Source organism: Solanum lycopersicum, chromosome 1, assembly GCF_036512215.1.
Source record: "Solanum lycopersicum chromosome 1, SLM_r2.1".
Lineage (NCBI taxonomy): Eukaryota > Viridiplantae > Streptophyta > Magnoliopsida > Solanales > Solanaceae > Solanum > Solanum lycopersicum.
Genome location: NC_090800.1, coordinates 56,059,592 through 56,080,641, shown reverse-complemented (window position 1 = coordinate 56,080,641; position 21,050 = coordinate 56,059,592). Strand labels below are relative to the sequence as shown.

Here is a 21,050-nt window from a genome sequence, read left to right as displayed (position 1 = left end):
ATGAGATTTGAAATGATTGGTTATATTAAAAGGGTATAGAATATTCTTGGAGTTATTGTTAATTGATTTTATACTTCTTATAAATTTTAAGTAGTATATATGTTTTATATAATTTTATATAAAATTAGATTATTTTATAAATATTCAAAAATTGTCTCAAAAAGATTTCAATTGTACTTAATACTTTATTAAATTAATTTGGTCTAAATTGTTAGTTTACACTTTTGAGTCATTAGTTATGACTAATTCAATTATTTTATCTCGTTAAAATTCAGAAGCTCATTATTAATTTTTAGTTAATTCATCTTATTTAAACTTTAGCTTAATTCGTGAATTAAATTCTATTTGTTTTTAGCTATTTTACTTTAAACCCATTTAAAGGGACCATGAATGGGGGACCTTTCTCTAAATCTTCAGCAGCCCATTTCCCACGAGACAAACCCATTAGCCCATTTCCTTTCTTTTTAAAATCCCAGCACAACATCTATTACAGCAAAAACCCAGTCCAATAACAATGATACCATCAGCAGTGCCATAGCCCAGATGCCTTAAAACATAATACTTGCCAACGTGACCCACTTCTCCTAATCCCTTTAATGCAACCCACGTTCCTTTCCTTTTTACGGTGAAGTGACAAGCCAACCCCTAAATGCCTTGAAGCTCCTCATGCGAGGACCAACAACTTCAACGTTCACAAGGAATCTCACGGCATCAAATACACGGAAAGCAACCAGATTTTCCGCATCTTCCGCCTCTGCAAGTGCAGGCGAACAGCGATGCTGCTCCAGTCCTGTGCCTCTGCAACTCCTCCTTGCTCGCATGGATGGACTCCACGTCCCCTGCGAGTAGATTGATCAAGGCTGCCTGGGTCGCTGTCTTCTTTTGGGTTTTTGCATTAAATTAGGGATTGCTCGTTGGGGAAGTTTTTGATTTGAAAGTTGTTGGAGAATTCCATTTGTTCCCTTTGTTCCTATCCGGCTGTTCTCCTCTTTTCCCAAGGTTTGGGAACCCTAATCTCTCTGCTATATATATTCTCATTCTGTTCACTGTGAAATGGGGATTATTATTTTCAAGAGAGATTTTTTTGGGAAAAAACAATAGAAAAATTAGTGAAAAAATAGTGAGCTGCCATCCATACAGGTATATATACAAACATTCCGATTTTTTATCGAGTCTTCACTCGATTTTCTGCTCACGCGAGTTCATTGGGGTGTTGTTTTTTAAGTAGTGGAAGCTCGTCAACTCTTGGTTGCTCGTCTCGTTCAATTCACTGCCCAGGAGAAGGTGACGGCTTCGTGTTTTATCTCAGTTGGTTTTCTTTCTCTCTTCTCGATCTTTATGGCTATTGGATGTCTATATATTAGTTCAAGGTTGGCTTACTAGGGTGAATTTTTGGAATTATCTTTACATTTTGTCGTATTTTGGACGCGTGTTTGAGATTGCCATTTAGTTGTATCATTTTGTTCTTCATTTTTCTCTTTCCACCTCTCATTTTATTTTTAAGTGGATTTACTGTTTGAGAAGCTTCTCTCATGTTTGTGTTGAGTTGGCTGTCACTCGCAGTTTAGTTTATAGCATTTTTACATGATGTATAAGTCCGTAGCGGTTTCATTTCCTGCAACCTTTCTTTTACCGATTAGTACTATTTCTTTTATTAGATGAAGCATAGTCTTAAAAATTTGATGATATGAAAATTTGTTTGTCGCGTTATTCACTATTTGTAAGATGTAAGAGTTTATTTTTTTCGGTCTGTTAGTTCTCTGTTAATAGCCTGCTTTCATCCCAACTTTCTTATATTTGGCGTCGTTTCAAAGGGTGATCTAAGTGTTATGTTTTAGCTGTTGGATTCAGTGATTTTCATTTAAAGTTCATTCACATGTCGTTCAATCGAGTCTATTTTCCACTTTCCTTATCTAAATCTGATCGGGTTTCTTTGTTTTTTTTGAAGTTTGTTTTTCTCTCGTTTCCTCACTGGTATCATTTTGGTTATTATTTCTTGTCTTCTTTATATTTAATGTCAAAGCTGATTGTAGTCTTAGCAGTCGTGCGAAGAACATCTAATCTATTTTTTTCCGAAATGAAGCATGATTGTCCTGTCATTAATTCATTTACTGGTATGGTTCAATGTTTTCACTTGTCTTTAGATTCTCCTTGAAAACTTGTTAACAGTGCAACCTATGTTCTACTGGTATAGCATTTTGTCCAAAAAATGGACTTGTCTCGCAGCTTGAGTCGTTTTTTTTCTCCTTTACATTGCTTAACTTTGGCTCTTCGTTTTCACTTGGCCATAATGATCAAAGTTTCTTCATGTCTTACGTTTTCAAATAGTTGTGTTGGTAGGGTCTCTTAACTCATTTTATATCTTTGCATGTAAATTCTCAAACTATAGACAGTAAATTATGGTCGGTGAATGGGAGCTTTGTTTGGTGTATTATTTTAAAATCGTTTGTTTCTTCAAAAAGTGATGAAATTTGGCAGCCTAGGCATGAGGTTTCTATTATTAAATTGCATCACTAACTCCAATATTTGTAACATGAGTTTCAATTATAGTCACTGCCTATTGCTTTGTTCCTCAACTACTACCCATTTGTCTTGCATGTTTAATATTTGTTACTTTTTTTATACCTCCTTTGCAGTCAAGTAATCTTGTTATCACTTAGATATACAAATGGAGACATCACTATTTGAATTTTAATCTTTATTATAATTTTGTTGCATGTAAAACTGCCAGAGTTTGCCAAGAACTCACGTTCGCCCTCACATTTCGAGAGACTCACAAAGACTCATATTTCGTTATATCTAGTCAACCCATCAAAATTGACGCACATGTTCCGAAGTTGAATGGGTAGCCAAAGAAAAAAGCGGGAAAATAAGAAATCGAAAAGTCCCAAATTTATTTCCAATTTTTTTTGTATTTTGTTATTTTGGGACTAAGCCCATGTCATTATACTATTATTATTTGTGCTAGAGGTGTATGACAGGTACCTTTGGAATGGACTTAATTCCCAAAAGAAATGGGTCCAAACACCGGTTAAGGAGAACAGAAATCGGATTTGAACCCAACTCTCTCTTTCCCTCTTTTTTACTTTACTTCGCCTTTACTTGTTATTACTTGTCGCCAGTTTTAGGGTTAGAAAAGTTCAGATCCCCCGCAAGACGCTATTTCATTTTAACGACTTAATTAAATCAACCAAGTATAAATAAACTTAAATATAAATTTTGCAAATCAAATCTCATTTAGCTAGTAAATTAATACTTCACTTTCGAACAAACTCGAAAAAATTGTATATCTCAAAGTTAAGTTAATTATTTTAGCCAAACAAGTTAGTTACCGGATATTAGAAAATATTCTAGGTGCGTAAAAACCTTCCTAAAGTATTAATAAGAACCCTAGAACCCCTTTAGAGGTTTTCAATAGAGTTCCTATTCTAACCTCTTGAAAAATAAAATTTTCTTGATTTTTCTTAAAAATTAAGTGACGACTCTAAAATCTAGTCATATACCAATCATAATATTTTTTTTGGAACTTAAACTAATGACAACTCTGCTGGGGATTTGAAGGATTCTAACCTTAAAATTAACCTGTTTGACTACGTGTAGATAACTGTTAACTTGCTTTCTATATCGTATTATTTAACTGTTGCATTTTTCATGCATCGACTCCGTCAAGCGACAAATAGTTTGCATTATGACAAAGGTGGTTATGTGTCTTAACACGACTTCCTTCAGAAAACATAAGTCTAATCTTTGGAAGTAATAAATAAATAGTTTAATTTCGGTCATCCAACGTTGTTTATTCGCTTCACACCGTTGTCTGTCTAACTCAGGTAATCGTCACTTCTAAACAAATTCTAGTCAACCTAGGATAGAGCGAAACTAAAACTGTATCAACCATTAGCCTAAGATGGATTAAAACACAAGGCATATTAAATCAATTAATGAAATTGCCAAAATCATGTCCAAGGTCTCCGACGTAACCACATACCATATTAGCTGACATTTGAAGGATGTGGGATTAGAAACCTAATTTGGGTTGGGGAAACTTAACTGGTTTTTGTTTTGTGGGTATGATCATTTCCCAAAGTTGGACATGGTTGTAAAGGACCTACTTTCACTCAAGATGTGGTATAACGACCTTGACGGATATCATAGAAGAACCCTCAACAAATATGTGGTGCCCTGACTGAACTAGTCAATATGGCGGGTTGGCCTGAACTCATCGCAGTCCTCACATGCTATTGGGATAATGAAAAAATGGTGTTCCAATTTGGAACTATAGAAATTACCCGGATAATGGAGGAGCTTCGGGACTGCATTGACACAGTTGGTCCAGGGTTAGAAAGAATAATGAGAAAATTAAAAAGACATATTGATCCCTAACAAGCCTTTAGTCGAAGTATTAAAAATTGTCTCAGATTAGGTAAGAATTACACTTACTGGGCCGACAATTCTCATATATCGTTTATGGAGCTCGACATTAGATTTTGGGAACGCAAGATTTTACACAAAGTATAACAAAGAGTTCAGAGTTGCCTAAAGAGAGTGGAATGAAATCCGACCTTTGGTGTTCACTGTCGCGCTATTAGGAACTATTCTTTTACCACAAAGCCTGAGCCTATGTATCAATACTCGAGTGATAATTCTTGCACACACTTTATTCAACAGGATCAAAAATCAAGGGCAAGTGAAGTATTATCACATTGCTCCCGTTATCTTGTCGGACATGTATCGAGCTGTGAGAAAATGCAAAGAGGGTCATCCCTACTTTCAGGGTTGTAACCTGCTCCTTTAATGGTTGATCTTAAGTCAATTGGTGAAAGGGCATGGGACTCAAGAATAACATACCCTTGATTGTAGGAACACTCTTAGGGATTTGAAAAATATGCTATTTTGGGAAAATTTGGAAAACCGAAAGACTAGAGAAAGATGGGCCCAGATCTATTCGAGTTCAGGAAAGAGTGTCAAACTTGGAATCTAAACCCCCAGATGAGACCGGCATCGTGAACCTCTCAGAGGTCACAGACAAACCTTTTCTTAGACATCATCACAATCATACAATTAAATTTGTGAAAAATTTAAAACATTTTAAAACTTAATGAAGTATACTTACACTTCTTGGAATTACTGCATAAAAGTGATATGCTATGACTCAAACTAAACAACCATTTATAATAGATTAAACGATTCAAATAAAGAATTCATAATATTATAATAGTTTGCCAAATGTCTTTATTACAGAGCTTTGAACAACAACTTGAAATGAAATGGTAGGGACAACATCCACTAGCTATGTCTAATATACTAAATTTAGAAAGCAAATGTAGCATTCTCGAACTCAAAAGAACTACCAAAGGTCTGGAGATACTAGTCAAAACCGCTTCAATGAATCTTCAATTCTCTTCAAGAACCTGCACCTATAAAAATAGCAATAGTATAGGGGTTAGTACACACTTGTACTAAGTATGAGTGTATGCAAATAAACACATAAGGACTATACATGATCAAGGAAAACTCTTCATATAGAAACATGTTGTGTCTGGAAAGTGAAGTCAGTTGACTTTCCTAATTCGTTATTTATGAATCATGTTATGAATATGACATATTTTAATGCATTCAAAGCACACAACTCATTTTCTGTATGAACATAAGACCTTGGATTCATAAACATAATTTTAGATTATCTCAAACGAAAATTTATAATTTTGCTCTCTCTAAGGCTGAGAGCTCTCTTTCCAGACTTAGTTTATTTTTTCAGTCTTTTGTTCTTTCTGTTTTGTAGTTCAATGATCTTCTTTAATCCTATGTCTTACTTACAAGTGCAATGATTCATTATATTCCCATACCTACAATGAGTCAAGTAAGTAATCCAAGAGACTAAGAAAATGATTTGACTACAATTGGACATGAAGTCCTTATAAGCCAATTTTTATTGGTTATGATCATTTTGCACTATATAAATAGTCATTATAAGCCAATCTTTATTGACTATGCACATAAATTGTTAAAAACATCATTCTTATCAAACACTGATGATTAATATTCTTAAGATCTTGCTTTCTTAGTTCACTTTGGAGTTACATTTCTTCGTATTTCTTTCTTATTTCTTAAAGAAATATTTGGCATTAAGATTATGTGAGCTAACATGAAATCCAGTGTCTTCCCCATACCGAAAAAGGCGGTTCACAGGTCAAAGTGAACCTAGATCATGTGAGGTAACATTAAATCTAGTGTCTGCCCCACACTGAAAATGGGTTGTTCACCGGCTAAAGTGAAAGAGAGTCAGTGTCTTCCCCACAATGAAAAGAGGGGGTTCATGGCTATAGTGAAATAGAATACTTTCTTGAGCATTTAACCGGCATAGATCATGTGAGATAAACATGATCCAGTGTTTGCCCCAAACTGAAAAATGGGTGGTTCACCGGCCAAAGTGAAACCGAATACTACCTAGATCTCTTAGGTGGAATCCACTTGCTAGTTCCTATGCTAGCAATATAGTTCGAAGACTAGGAGATTCTGGATACTCTTATCCACCTTGTTGGTAGCATTATCTAATGAGGCTTACATGTGCTTGCACAAGCTTATTGCTAGTCTATCGGAGCTTTGCTTAATTTCTTATACTTTATAACTTATAGAGTTGACTCATACATTATGGAAGCTTTCTTATAATACGAGGTATGCTTAACTTAATGGATGACTTGCCATCCCTTTCTTTACTTGATGAATGTGAACTTAAACTTTACATTATTATCATGGTGTTACTGATACTTATCTCAAGATTTCTAACACCCTCTTATGTGAGTATCTTTAACATTAACGTTTAGGTGCAAGTGAGACTTATATCACATCCTTTAACACCTCATTCTGGTCAATTTCATAACTCATAAGCTTTTAGTAATGTCATTACCCTTCTTACCTTGCTCAATGTCATTTGGTAGCCTTAAACCAATTTTTATGGAAGTTATAAACTTACTCAATATACTACTATATTCATAGTTCATTTGGATGGGGTATGTTGGGACTTGTCCCAATGATTTGCATACCATTCGTTATGAACTCATTGAGTTACATTGGTCATGCTTAATTTGGTATAACTTAGTCATTAGCCAATTTTATATCATATTTTGGAAATAAAATTGTAAGCCAATTTATTGGCATAAACCAAGCTTTCAATAAACACTGGTCATGAGAATATCATTAGCCAATTCAATTAACTTCATGTATATACTATAGTAGTGTCATCACTTTACGCAAGAAATTTTTTAATAGTAAACTAAACTTCATAGAGGACTCATAAATTTTTTTATCTTCTCGAACATAATTAGACATTACAACACTTCTTATCTCATGTAAATAAGACTATAATCATACGGATCTAGCCTATAGGTCTCATTCGACATTATAAAAACCAAGAAACCTACACATAATGATCAATTCGCACCACATAGAAACAAAATTCTCTAGATTTACATTATACATACTATTAAAATCAGAATAGGGAGAACTAGGGAGATGAACATTCGTTTTATTGGGAACAACCCTAGTTTTGTTTTCTTGAATTCAAAACGTTTAAAAAGCCTATCGGAGAAAGGAATCCAAGAGATAAAACCCATACATTACTGTAGAACTGAATCTTCGAAAATCACTTTAAACTTTGCACATATTAAATAAAGAATAGCGTTGGAATCGCTCAAGAGAACTCGAGATATTTTCTATTTTTCTTACGTTCTTCTCATTGTTTTAAGTCGTGCGTTTCTAATAGAATAACGTGAGTCTTAGGAACTTATTTTCTTATTCAAGTTAGACTAATAAAAATTAGATAAATTAATTAGCTAACTACAAAAACGCCCATCCTAATTGACTAAAAAAAGGAGAACATTTAACTTAGCCAAATTCTGAAAATTTGCTTGAGGATTTCGGTTTGACCATATAAATTAATCAATTAAGTTTCTAATTTAATTAATTAAGTGACTTAGGGTAATTATTAAAGTTCCCCTAAGTCGTTATGACCATAACCAACCCTTTTGGACCATCCTAGGTTAGGTACTAGGATGTTTCTTGAGTTAGTTACTAGGCTAGTGTTTCCCGGTTTGGTCTTAGGATTTTTGGAACACTAATTAGTTAATTTCGGTTAGTCCTAGGTTAGTTAGATAGTTAGGTAAGTTAGTTAGAGTCTAGAATTGGTTAGGAAGATCATCCCCACATGGCTTGACCCCACATTTGTGTGCCCCTAACCGCCCTAACTGAATTCGGTTGGGCTTGTCTCATGGCCGGTTAGCATATGTGCTTGAATATGTGTTTCTGCTCATTTTTTTTGTCCAAGGATCCTCACTATATCCTTGGGCACTGCTTACTCAACATAATCATTTTAAATGATCATGTTCTATGGTACCTAGGCTTGACACTTGGATGCATCGTACCTAATGTGCATAACTAAGTAATTAATATTTTAGCTTAGGGTCTTTATTGCGAGTACAATTCCTAAACAAGCTTGGATTAGGGCGTTTTAACATCAATGTATATCTCAATACATAGAAATTGACTAATACCCTTAATCCAATATTCTCTAATACAATATTGGGCATTGGGATGTCTATGTACCTCACTACCTATTCTTAAAACTTAATAGACACTTCACTAGACGAGTACATTTTATGGAATGCAACATTATCCCCCCCTTATGAACATTCATCCGTGAATAACACTACACATCATTTTGAATCAAAGAAGGTATTCTCTAATACACTTTAACATACTTGAAACTTTACTCTTAGTTAATATCTAATTAACAACTTACTCTGGATGATGCACATCACTCAAAGCTTATCTGAAGCTTCATATCTGAGATTGAGGAACTTCCTTCTCAATCTTACTTTAGCTCAATGCACATTACAACTCATGCAACATAAAATCATGTGAATGTTTTACAAAAATAGCAACATGGCTGCAAGCATGAACTCATATTAACTTATATAGAGCAAGTATAAAACACACATATATGGACTTAAAACACCAAAATCGACTAATGCACTAAACTTTAGAGTTTCACAAACAAAATCAGACTTAGGAAGAGTATATCTAATCTCAAGAACCGAACAACTGAAGGTAATGGGATCTCATGTCAGTCTCGGCCTCCCATGTTGCTCCCTCAAAAAGGTTGTCCCTCCATTAAACTTTTACTACTGCAACCTCTTTGTTCCTCATCCACTTCACTTGGCGATCAAAAATTTCTTCTGGAACTTCATCACAAGAAAGATTCATCAACTCCTAACCTCTCAATGTGCAGGATGGATGCTATATCACCTTGATACTTTTTAAACATCGAAACATTAAACATTGGATGAACAAAAGCCAAGTCATTAGGTAACTTCAGTTCGTAGGAAACATTCCCTACTCGCTGTAAGATCTCATAAGGACCTATATACCTCAGACTCAACTTACCTTTGTTATCAAACCTCATTAAACCCTTCATGAGTGATATCTTCAAGTAAACTTGATCACCTACCTTGAATTCAAGAGCCCTCTTCCTATTATTAGCATAGGATTTTTGAAGACTGTAAGCAGTAGTCACTCTATCCCTGAAATTCTCACCTTTTCCACAGCCTCATGTATGATATTAGGGACAAGGATGTAAAAATCTCCTACTTCAAACCACCCAACTGGGGACCTAGATCTCCAACCATACAATGTTTTAAAAGGTGTCATCCTTATACTGGAGTGGTAGCTATTATTATAAGGGAACTCAATTAGTGGCAATCTCTATATACTCTTTAGGATCTAATATTGTCTCCTATGGGAGTAGTAACTAGAAAAGACTCATGCAACATCTCAGGAAGAAAGTCAAATTTACTAGCTACTAAAGGATTAACACAAGACAAGGTAGATCCTAGATCTAACAATACATACACAGTAAAAGTAAAGACAAGCAAGTTACCACTAACCATATCATTTGACTTCTCTTTCTCCTGTCTTCTTTTCAAAGGATAGAACCTGTTCCTTTTAGGAGGCTCAGCTGCAGTAGTAGTATTAGGCCGAGGCTTAGTATCTTCTTGTGCCTGACTCTTCACATTTGGGAAGTCCCTAATCATATGGCCACTCTTGCCTCACCCATAACAAGCATTAGAACCTACTATGCACTCACCTCAATGCGAACGACCACACTTACCACACGACCTTCTGTCACGTTGGGAATTTCTATCATTGCCCTTCTTATATTTGGGCCCATCTTGGATTCCAAATGAACTCCTACCTGTTCTTGAACCAACCTTATATGATGGCCTAGGCTTCTTGCCTTCTCGGCCTCTCTTCCTTCGACGACTCTCCTCTTGTGTTGTTCATGTACCATAAACCTAGCATGGTCCATGTTATCATGCAACATGTCTGCCCGACATTCCTCCTCCAGATCCTCCAATACACAGTCACAAACCTGCTCTTCTGATCCCTGCTACTAGACACTAGGGAAGAAGCATATTTGGAAAGATTAACAAACTTCAAGGAGTATTCCTTGATTAACATACCTAGCTATTTTAGGTTGATAAAGTCCTCAAATTTATCCTCTCTCTACTCTATGGGAAAGAACCTCTCCAGGAATGCAGTCTTGAGAATCTCCCAAGTGATAAGGAATTTTCTTGGTGATCGGCCATCTCCTCACATCTTTTACTACACTTGAGCCACATCCTTGAGTTGGTATGCAGCCAACTCGGCCTTCTCCTATTCATTAACACCCATAGCATAGAGAATCTTGTGAACCTCGTCCAAAAATTCTTGGGATCCTCATTGATGCTAGATACGAAGTAGACTAGAGGATTCTTTCTAGGAAAATCTCTTTGTCACCTAGCCATGGTGCTAGAATCTGGGTTCTCTCTGCGAGCACCCTCTCTAGTGGCCTGGGCTATAATAGCCTGTGCCTGAATAGTGATGGCTTGGGCCATCTGAACCAGTGGTATTCTCATTTATCGATTCGTAAACGCAACTGGGTTGACAGGTACTTGCTCTCCAGCAGCTGGGGCATGAGGAGGAGCTTGGTTTCCTCCACCAACTGCTTCTTCAACTCTTCTGCCTACATTTCATCTTGTATTCATTTTCTACACGCACACAATGGAAGGAAGTTAGATGTTATAATGACACAAATTGTTAAAGCTTTACACATCATGATAAAGAGTAGAAGAAGGGAAGATTCGTAACATCACTAAGTCTCCAAGTCATGGTTGTGGTGTACTTCACAACCATAAGCTAGAAACTACACAACATTGTTGTTTTGAGCCTTAGTTCCTTAGGTAATTTAACCTCATGCTCTAATACCAAGTTTGTCACACCCAGAATCTAAACTCCAGATGGGACCGACATCATTAACCTCTCATAGGTCGTAGACAAGTATCTTCTTAGATTTCATCACAATCATACAGTTGAATTTGTGGAAAATTTAAAACTTTTAAATAGTTAACAAAGTATACTTTGACTTCATATAATTACTGCATAAAAGTGATATGCTACGGCTCAAACTAAACAATCATCTATAATAGGTTAGACATTTGAAATAAAGAATTCATAATATAATAATAGTTTGCCAAACGGCCTTATTACAAAGCTTTGACCAACAATTTGAAAGGAAATTGTAGGGACAACATCCACCATCTATGTCTAATGTACTAAAGCTAGAAAACAAACGTAGCATTCTCGAACTCAAGAGGACCTACCAAAGGTCTGGAGATACTAGTCACAACCACTTCAACAAATCTTCAAAATCCCCTTTAACAGCCTGCACCTATAAAAATTGTAATAGTATAGGGGTTAGTACACATTTGTACTAGGTAAGGGTGTATGCACATAAACACGTAAGGACTATGCATGATCAAGGAAATCTCTTCGTATAGTAACATGTCGTTTCTAGAAAGTGAAGTCACTTACTTTCCTAATTCGTTATTTATGAATCATGTCATAAATTTGACATATTTTAATGCATTCAAAGCACGCAACTCATTTTCTGTATGAATGTAAGACCTTGGAATCATAAACATAATTTTAGAAAAGCTCAAACGAAAATTTATAATTTGCTCCCTTTAGGCCGAGAACTCTCTTTCCAGACTTAGTTTATTTTCCAGTCTTTTCTTCTTTTTGTTTTGTAGTTAAATGATATCCTTTAATCCAATGTATTTCTTACATGTTCAATGATTCATTATAGTCCCATACATACAACGAATCAAGTATGTAATCTAAGAGACTAAGGAAATTATTTGACTACAATTGGACATGAAGTCCTTATAAGTCAATCTTTATTGGTTATTCCTATTATTTGATCATTTGCATAATATAAATAGTCATTATAAGCCAATATTTATTGACTATGGCCATAACTTGTTATAAAGTTAATTCTTGTCAAACACTGATGATTGATATTCTTAAGCTCTTGCTTTCTTAGTTTACTTTGGACTAACATTTCTTTTTCTTTGTTTCTAACTTTCTTAATGAAATGTTTAGCATTAAGATTATATGAGCTAAAATGAAATCCAATGTCTTCCCCGCACCGAAAAGAGGCGGTTCACCGGTTAATGTGAACCTAGATTATGTGAGTTAACAAGAAATCTGGTGTCTGCCCCACACTAAAAGGGGTGGTTCACCGGCTAAAGTGAAATGAAGTCCAGTATCTTACCCACACCGAAAAGAGGTGGTTCACAGCTAAAGTGAAACCAAATACTTTCTTTAACATTTAACCGACATAGATCATGTGATATTAATATGAAATCTAGTGTCTGCCCCACACTGGATAGGGGTGGTTCACTGAACAAAGTTAAATCGAATACTTCCTAGCTCTCTTAGGTGGAATCCACTGGATATTTCCTATAGGGGCGATATAGTTCGAAGACTAGAAGATTTTGGAGACTCTTATCCACCTTGTTGGTAGCCTCAACTCATGAGGCTTACATGTTCTTGCACAAGCTCATTGCTAGTCTATCGGTGCTTTGCTCCATTTCTTATACTTTATAACTACTAGAGTTGACTCATGCATTATGGAAGCTTGCTTTTAATATGAGGTATCATTAAATCAATGGATGACTTGTCATCCCTTTCTTTACTTGATGAATGTGAACTTTAACCTTCCATTATCATCATGGTGTTACTGAGACTTGTCTCACGTCCTTTAATAACTCATTCTGGTCAATTTGATGACTCATAAGATTTTAGTTATGTCATTACTCACCTTATCTTGCTCAATGTCATTTCGTAGCCTTATACCATTTTTATGAAAGTTATAAACTTATTCAATATATTACTATATTCATGGTTCATGTGGATGGGGTATGTTGGACTTGTCCCAATGATTGTCATACCCTTGGTTATGAATTCATTGAGTTACATTGGTCATGCTTAATTTGGTATAACTTTGTCATTAGCAAATTTTATATCATATTTTGGAAATAACATTTGTAAGCCAATTTACTAGCATAAACCAAAATTTCACTAAACACTAATCATGAGTATATAATTATCCAATTCAATTAACTTGATGGATATACTATACTAGTCTCATCACTTTAAGCAACCTAATTTTTAATAGTAAACTAAACTTCATAGACGACTCATAACAATTTTTATCTTCTCGAACACAATTAGACATTACAACACTCTTTATCTCATGTAAATAATACTCTAATCATACGGATTGAGCCTATAGGTCTTATTCAACATTATCAAACCAAGAAACCTCAACATAATGATCAATTAGCACCACATACAAACAACATGCTTGATATTTACATTATACATACTATTAAAATCGGAAATAGGGAGAACTAGGGAGATGAACACTCATTTCATTGGGAACAACCCTAGTTTTGTTTTCTTGAATTCAAAACATTTAAGAAGCCTCTTGGAGAAATGAATACAAGAGATAAAACCCATACCTTACTGTAGAATTGAATCTACGTAAATTTTCTTGTACTTTGCAAGAAAAAATATTGAAGAATAGACTTGAAATTGCCTAAGAGAACTCGAGAGTATTTTATGTTTTTCTTGCGTTTTGCTCATTATATTTAGTCGTGCATTTCTTCTAGAATAACGTGAGTCTAGGTCTTAGAAACTGAATATTTACTAATTTAAACTAGGCTAATTAACTTAATTAGATAAATCAATTAGCTAATTACAAAAATTTCCATCCTAAATTGACTTAAAAATACGAGAACATTTGACTTAGCGAAATTTCGAAAATTTGCTTAAGGATTTAGGTTTTGCCATTTAAATTAATTTATTAAGTTGCTAATTTAATTAATTAAGTGACCTAAGGTAATTAAAAAAGTACCCTTAAGTCGTTAGGACCATAACCAACCTTTTTGGACCATCCTAGGTTAGGTACTAGGATGTTTCTTGAATTAGGTACTAGGCTAGTGTCACTCGGTTAGGTCTTAGGATTCTTGGCACACTAGTTAGTTAATTTTTCTAATTCCTAGGTTAGTTATCTAGTTAGGTAAGTTAGTTAGAGTCTAGAAGTTAGAGTCTAGAATTGGTTAGGAAAATCAGCCCAACATGGCTTGACCCCACACGTGTGCCCCTAACCGCCCTAACCAAATTCGAATGGGCTTATCCTTGGCTGGTTAGTATTGAATGAACCTATAAACTTGTAGTCGCGTAAAGTTGATACTATCATGAAAACCAAGAATTGATGATATGCTAAGAATGTCCGTTATTGTGTTAGGTGATTTATGTGTCTTAGCCGAATGTTGACTTGCTGTTGTTGTTACGTTATGAAGATGCTAAAGTCATCAAATATTAATGTGATGTTGTACAATATGTCCTTAAATCGTTACCCAAAAGTCATGAACTAAGATTGGCTAAAAGAATGATATTATGCTAAGATGTGTCCGAAAATGTTATGTATGAAGATGATTACTGTTTGTTGTGCATACCTACTATAAATGTGACTTGTTGATGATGTGTTTGTTAAATGATAATATTATGAAGTTCAAGATGTTTAAAAACGTTATGCGTAAAGTTATGTTATAACGTTGTCTTAAAAGATCTCCATGAGATCACATTTGAATGAATTGCCTATCTTATGCAAATAATTTGGGCAATAAATAGGTTGTTTAATATAATTGGCTAAAACATTGATTTCAAAGAATTATGGGAAGAATGAATTACTAAAATGATGAGATTAGCTATGGTACCTACATGATATTAATTGAATAGGCCAATGATATTCTCATGACCAATGTATAGTGGAATTATGATTTGTGCCAACAAATTGTCTAGTAAAACATATGTCTAGTCATATTACTTCCAAAACATGAAAATTCATACCAATCTCTACATTAATGAACTCATAACATACAATATGCCAATCAATGGGATAAGTCCCAACATACCCTATCCACACGTAGTTATGAACTTAAAAACATTGACTTGTTCTTTTAAGTTAATCAAAGTTTGAAAGTTCAAGTTAGTGAAGGTTTGGCTTATGCCAACAAATTGGCCTACAACATTATCCCAAAATATGTAATAGAATTGGCTAATGATTCCCTGAAATTATATTTTAATTAAAGTTTGGCTTGTGCTAATAAATTTAGTATGAAGTTATTCCCAATTGTTTAGGCCAATACTAATCATATGACAATCTTGTGAGAGAGGGGAATCGAACCCGACCTCAAGGTCAAATGTGTGAGATATATAGGTCTCACACATAATCAAACATTATAGGCTGCCCAAGAGATTCAAACACAGATCCCCTTGACCGAATGTGCAAGATGTATAAGTCCTGCATAATATGCACTTAGATGTTCATGAAATACTTAGCCAAATATGAGAGACCCGAAAGGTGTACTATAAGTGTAAAGTACACTAAAGGCCATGTGCATGGCATATGATGTAAGTTAATGACAAGATGAAGAAATGAACATTCACGTAATAAGGTGAGTAATTATGTTAAACTATGATGCTAATTAAAATGGTGATAACATGATAAGAGGCTAAGATGAATGGTGAGGCAAGTCTCAACCAAGTGTAAGTAAAGATAAATAAAATTACTCATCTAAAAGAGTGTTGAATATCAAGAGACAAGTTTCAATCATATTCTATATGCAGGTTTAAGGACAAATCACACTTAATACGTAAAAAGATATGAGAAATCATCTAATGCTCCATCTACCTCATGATAGAAGAAATCTTCGATGATGTATTAGTTGAATGTAAAAAGTAACTTTAAAATGAGCATCGATAGGCTATTTATGAGTGGTGCCTTCTTTCGGGAAAGCTGGAGGTTCACGTATATCTCATGAGATGATGTTATCCACCAAGGTAGGTATAGATCTCCCTAAATCTACTAGTCTTTGAATTATGTTGCCACTATAGGGAACTAGGTTGGTTCGAACCCAATAAGCTAGCATGTTTTGGTTTCACTTTGGCCAGTAACTCTACCTATATTCGGTGTGGGGGAAACACCAGATCTCATGATGCTCACATGATCAATTCTATGTCAGTTAAGGTTGAAGTTCCTCAAAGTAAAAAAGATAATTAAATGAACGATACCGAAGTTGTTTGTGCAAGATAATCAGGAGGTTAAACAAAATTCAAGTAATCACATTAGGTCATTCTTGGTCATTGCACTTCATGATCCCGATGAGAGTATTAACCTTCATCGTAGGTATAGATTATGTTTACATCAGCCTACGAATGAATGAAATGAATAATGTGAAATACGAATGAACCAATGAAACACTCTATGTTTGCTAAAGAAGGCCCCCATGAGGTCCCATATGTTCGGCCCTCGCTTGAGATGTCTCGATACTACATCCACGATACCAAGGTTTCGTGTTTATGAAATATGTAATATATAAAACATGAAATGTATGTTATGTGTACGTATGGGCTTATGATGTGTGACATATTCATGGTATGACCTTCCTATTACGAGTTAGGCAAGTCCAGAAACTTGACCTTCTAAGAAAACATGTTGATTAGGAAGAGTCATGACTTATAATGACTTCTTATATGATGCCAATAAGGGGAAGTATAAACATAACGTTAACTAAATAAACCTAATTTCCCTAACATGAAAGTAATGAAATCAATGGCATGATCAATAGAGAATGGCTTATGTGTAAAGAATGACTCACTAAAAGGTAGGAAAATTTATCCTTAGTCCTTGGATTACTTACATAGATTCATTGTGGCTATGGGACTACAATGAATCATTACAATTATAAGTAAAACATAATACCAAAAGTATTATTGAGGCAAGAAGAAGAAAAAGACTGAAAAATAAACAAACTCCCAAGGAAAGAGACCTTGGGTTTAGAGGACCAAAAATTTCAATCTTCAATCCAGTTGTTTTCAAATTATGTTGATGATACTAATGTCTTGTAATCATAGAAAAAATGAGTTGTGTGCTTTTAATGCATTAAAATACATCATATTCATACCACAAATTATAACTAACAAATTAGGAAAGGCTAATGACTAGACTTTCCAGAAATGGCATGTTGCTTAGGAAGAGGTTTCATTGATCATGATAAGCTTTATGCATATGTGTGAATGCACATATATTTAGCGAATGTGATGTATTAACCCCGTACTGTTTACTTTTTTTATAGGTGCATTTTAGGACAGATTGACGACATTTGCAGCGGTTTGGATTTCAGTGTTTCTCCAAACCATTTAATAGATCCTCTTGATTTCGAGGATGCTACAGTATTAGTCTAGCTTTAGATATATGGATGCTGTCCCTAGGGTTTCTTTCATGTTTCATTTTGAACCTTTTGACGTAAAGCCGTTTTGGCAACTTAATATATTCTATTCATTTTTTAAAGAATTTTTTGATATTAGATTGTTGTCAATTGATGTTGAGCTTAGTATATAATATTTAATACGTAATGAATATATGAAGTCTAAGTAAACATCATATGCTTAAAAAGTTCTAAATTTTCTTCAAATTTAACTAGATGAATGTGATGAATTCAAAATGAGGCTTGTTTGCGAACTCTGAGAGGTCAACTCTGCGGGTAGCGATTCGGATTTAAGAATCCGGGTCGTGACAAACTTGGTATCAGAGCATGAGATCAAATTACCTAGGAACTAAATCTCAACACAACCACTATATAGTTTCTTATTTATGGTTGTGAAGCGCGCCACAATCATGACTTAGAGACTACGCGAAGATATGAAATCTTCCCTTCTTCTACTCTTTATCGTCCTATCTAGAGCTTTGATTCTTTGTGTCATTATAAGTATCTAACTTCCTTCTTGTGTGAACACGTAGAAGAATACACATAAGAATTAGTATGGACAAGTGATCTAAGGTGCGAGACTCAAGATCTAGCCTACCAAAGAAGGGGAAATAATGGAAATGCCTAGCGTGATCAAAAGACGTGTAGTAAATGTGATCGTTCGCATGAAGGTGAGTACATGGTAGACTCTAAATGCATGACACTGTGTTAATGAAAAGGAGGAGGCTAATTTGGATGCATCTAAGCTCAAGTATATGGCTCAGGTATGAATTGGCTCCATATGATTTATGCTATGATAGACTGTCGAAATAGGGTAGTAAGGCTTCAGTTTCAAAATAAGTTGGGTTAAAATGGAAGGGTGTGGTTTAAATCCAACAGGACAAATAGTTTCATATCTTAAGGTCAATAAGATGTTATCTAAGGGATACTTAAGTAACTTAGTTTAAGTCAATGACTTAGAAAAAGAAGTCCCTTACATAGACTTTGTGGTTGTAGTAAATATGAGGTTTGGTAAGAAGGGAAGTTGAGTTTGAGGTATATAGGTCATTATGAGATCTTACAACAAGTAGGTAATGTTACCAAATGATTTGACTTCTTTTCATCCAGTGTTTCACGTTTCAATGCTTGAGAAGTGTCTAGGCGATCCAACGTCTATCCTACCCGTCGAGGGGTTAAGAGTCGATAGGAATCTTTCCTTATGAAGAGGTTTCCATTGCAATTTTAGATAATCAAGTGAAATGACTGAAGAACAGGGAGGTTCTCACTGTGAAGGTGTTATGGAGGAACACCCGTCTTAAGAGGGAAAAAGGGTGGCTGAGGTCGAGGCCAATATGAGATTCCGTTACCATCACTTGTTCAGTTCTTGAGGTTAGATATACTCTTCCTAAATCTGGTTCATGTTTAACAAACTCTAATTTTAAGTGCTTTAGTGTATTTTGTGTGGTAAGTCCCTAATCGTATGCCTTATAATAGCACTATGTGAGTTAAAACAAAGTTATGTTTGCATTTTATGTTGCTGTTTTGTGTAGCATAGACATGTTTTCTCTGTTGCATGATTTGCGATGTGTAATAAGTTAAGTGTGATTGAGAAAAAAATTCCTCAATCCCAAATATGAAGCTTCATATGATCTTGAAAGATATGAATCATCCAAATAAGTGTGAATTAGATATTCACAAAAGATAAACGTTAAACCATGATAGAGTAACTTTTTAAAGTCACCCTCTTTGTTTAAGTGATGTGTAAGTGTCATTCGGGGACGAATGTTCCCAAGGGGGGAATATGTCATATTCCGGAAGATCATATGTCTAATAAAGAGACTTGTATGCCCTTAGGATAGCCTATTAAGGGTACATAGACATCCTAATGCCCAATACTAAGAAATATTGGGCATAGTATAGAAAAATTGGCTAAGGGATATTAGCCAATTCTCCATAGATGAATAAGAAATATACTTTTGGGGTTGTCATACCCAATCCAAGATTCATTGAAAGGAAGTGTACCTATAATGTACCCAATTCAAGATTCATTGAAAAGAAGTGTACCTATAATGTAGACCCTAAGCTAAAAACACAGTGGATATTTTATGCATAAGGTATGAGGCATCCAAGTTTCAAGCCTAGATACCATAACACATGACAATTTAAAATGATCATGTAAATTAAGTAGTGCCCAAGGACATGTTGAGGGTCCTTAGGAAAATAAGTAAATATTCCAAATAGGACATAAAGAATATTTAGGTAGGAAAGTACTACCAACCCATGTGAAAGAACATGGGCAAAGCACTGGGAATCGACCATAAGGAGGGGGAAACCCTAACCAAATTCGGTTAGGGTAGTTAAGGGGCAACATGTGCGGACGGGTCCCTCCATGAGGGGCCTAACTTTCTAACCAACTCTAATATATAAATAACTGTCCTAAATAGCTAAAAAACCTAGGACTAACCGAAATGGAACCACTAGTCCACCCGACAAGAGGTAGTTCATGGCTAAAATGAAACTGAACACTTTCTTCAACATTTTACCGACATAGATCATGTGAGATAAACATGAAATCTAGTGTCTGCCCCACACTAAAATCGGGTGGTTCACCGGCCAAAGTGAAACCGAATGCTACCTAGCTCTCTTAGGTGGAATCCACTGGCTAGTTCCTATGCTAGCAATATATTTCGAAGACTAGGTGTTTTTGGGGACTCTTATCCACCTTGGTGTTAACCTCATCTCATGAGGCTTACATGTGCTTTGAAAAGCTCATTGCTAGTCTCGGTGCTTTGGTCAATTTCTTATACTTTATAACTTTTAGAGTTGAGTCATAGATTATGGAAGCTTGCTTTTAATATGAGGTATGCTTAACTCAATGGATGACTTTTCATCCCTTTATTTATTAGATGACTGTGAACTTAAACCTTATCATCATGGTGTTACTTAGACTTTTCTCACGATTTCTAACACCCTCTTATGTGAATATCTTTAACATTATCATTTAGATGCAAGTGAGACTTGTCTCACTTCCTTTAACACCAAATTCTGGTCAGTAAAATAACTCATAAGCTTTTAATTATGCAATTACTCACCTTATCTTGCTCGATGTTCATTTGGTAGCCTTGTACCATTCTTTATGAAAGTTATAAACTTATTCAATTTATTACTATATTCATAGTTCATTTGGATAGGGTATGTTGGGACTTGTCCCTATGATTGTATTACCCTTGGTTACGAATTCATTGTGTTACATTGGTCATGCTTGATTTGGTATAACTTAGTCATCAGCTAATTATATATCATATTTTGGAAATAATATTGTAAACCAATTTATTGGCATAAACCAAAATTTCAGTAAAC

At 35.0% G+C, this 21,050-nt stretch overlaps 1 long non-coding RNA gene across 1 annotated transcript; it reads left to right on the top strand.

Annotated features, from left to right (window-relative positions):
- Positions 1-400: 400 nt before the first annotated feature.
- LOC104646749 (uncharacterized) lies at positions 401-3,058 on the top strand. Its single transcript, XR_011221111.1, has 2 exons — positions 401-1,370; positions 2,732-3,058. It is a non-coding gene; the product is annotated as an uncharacterized lncRNA (long non-coding RNA).
- The last annotated feature ends 17,992 nt before the right edge of the window (positions 3,059-21,050 follow it).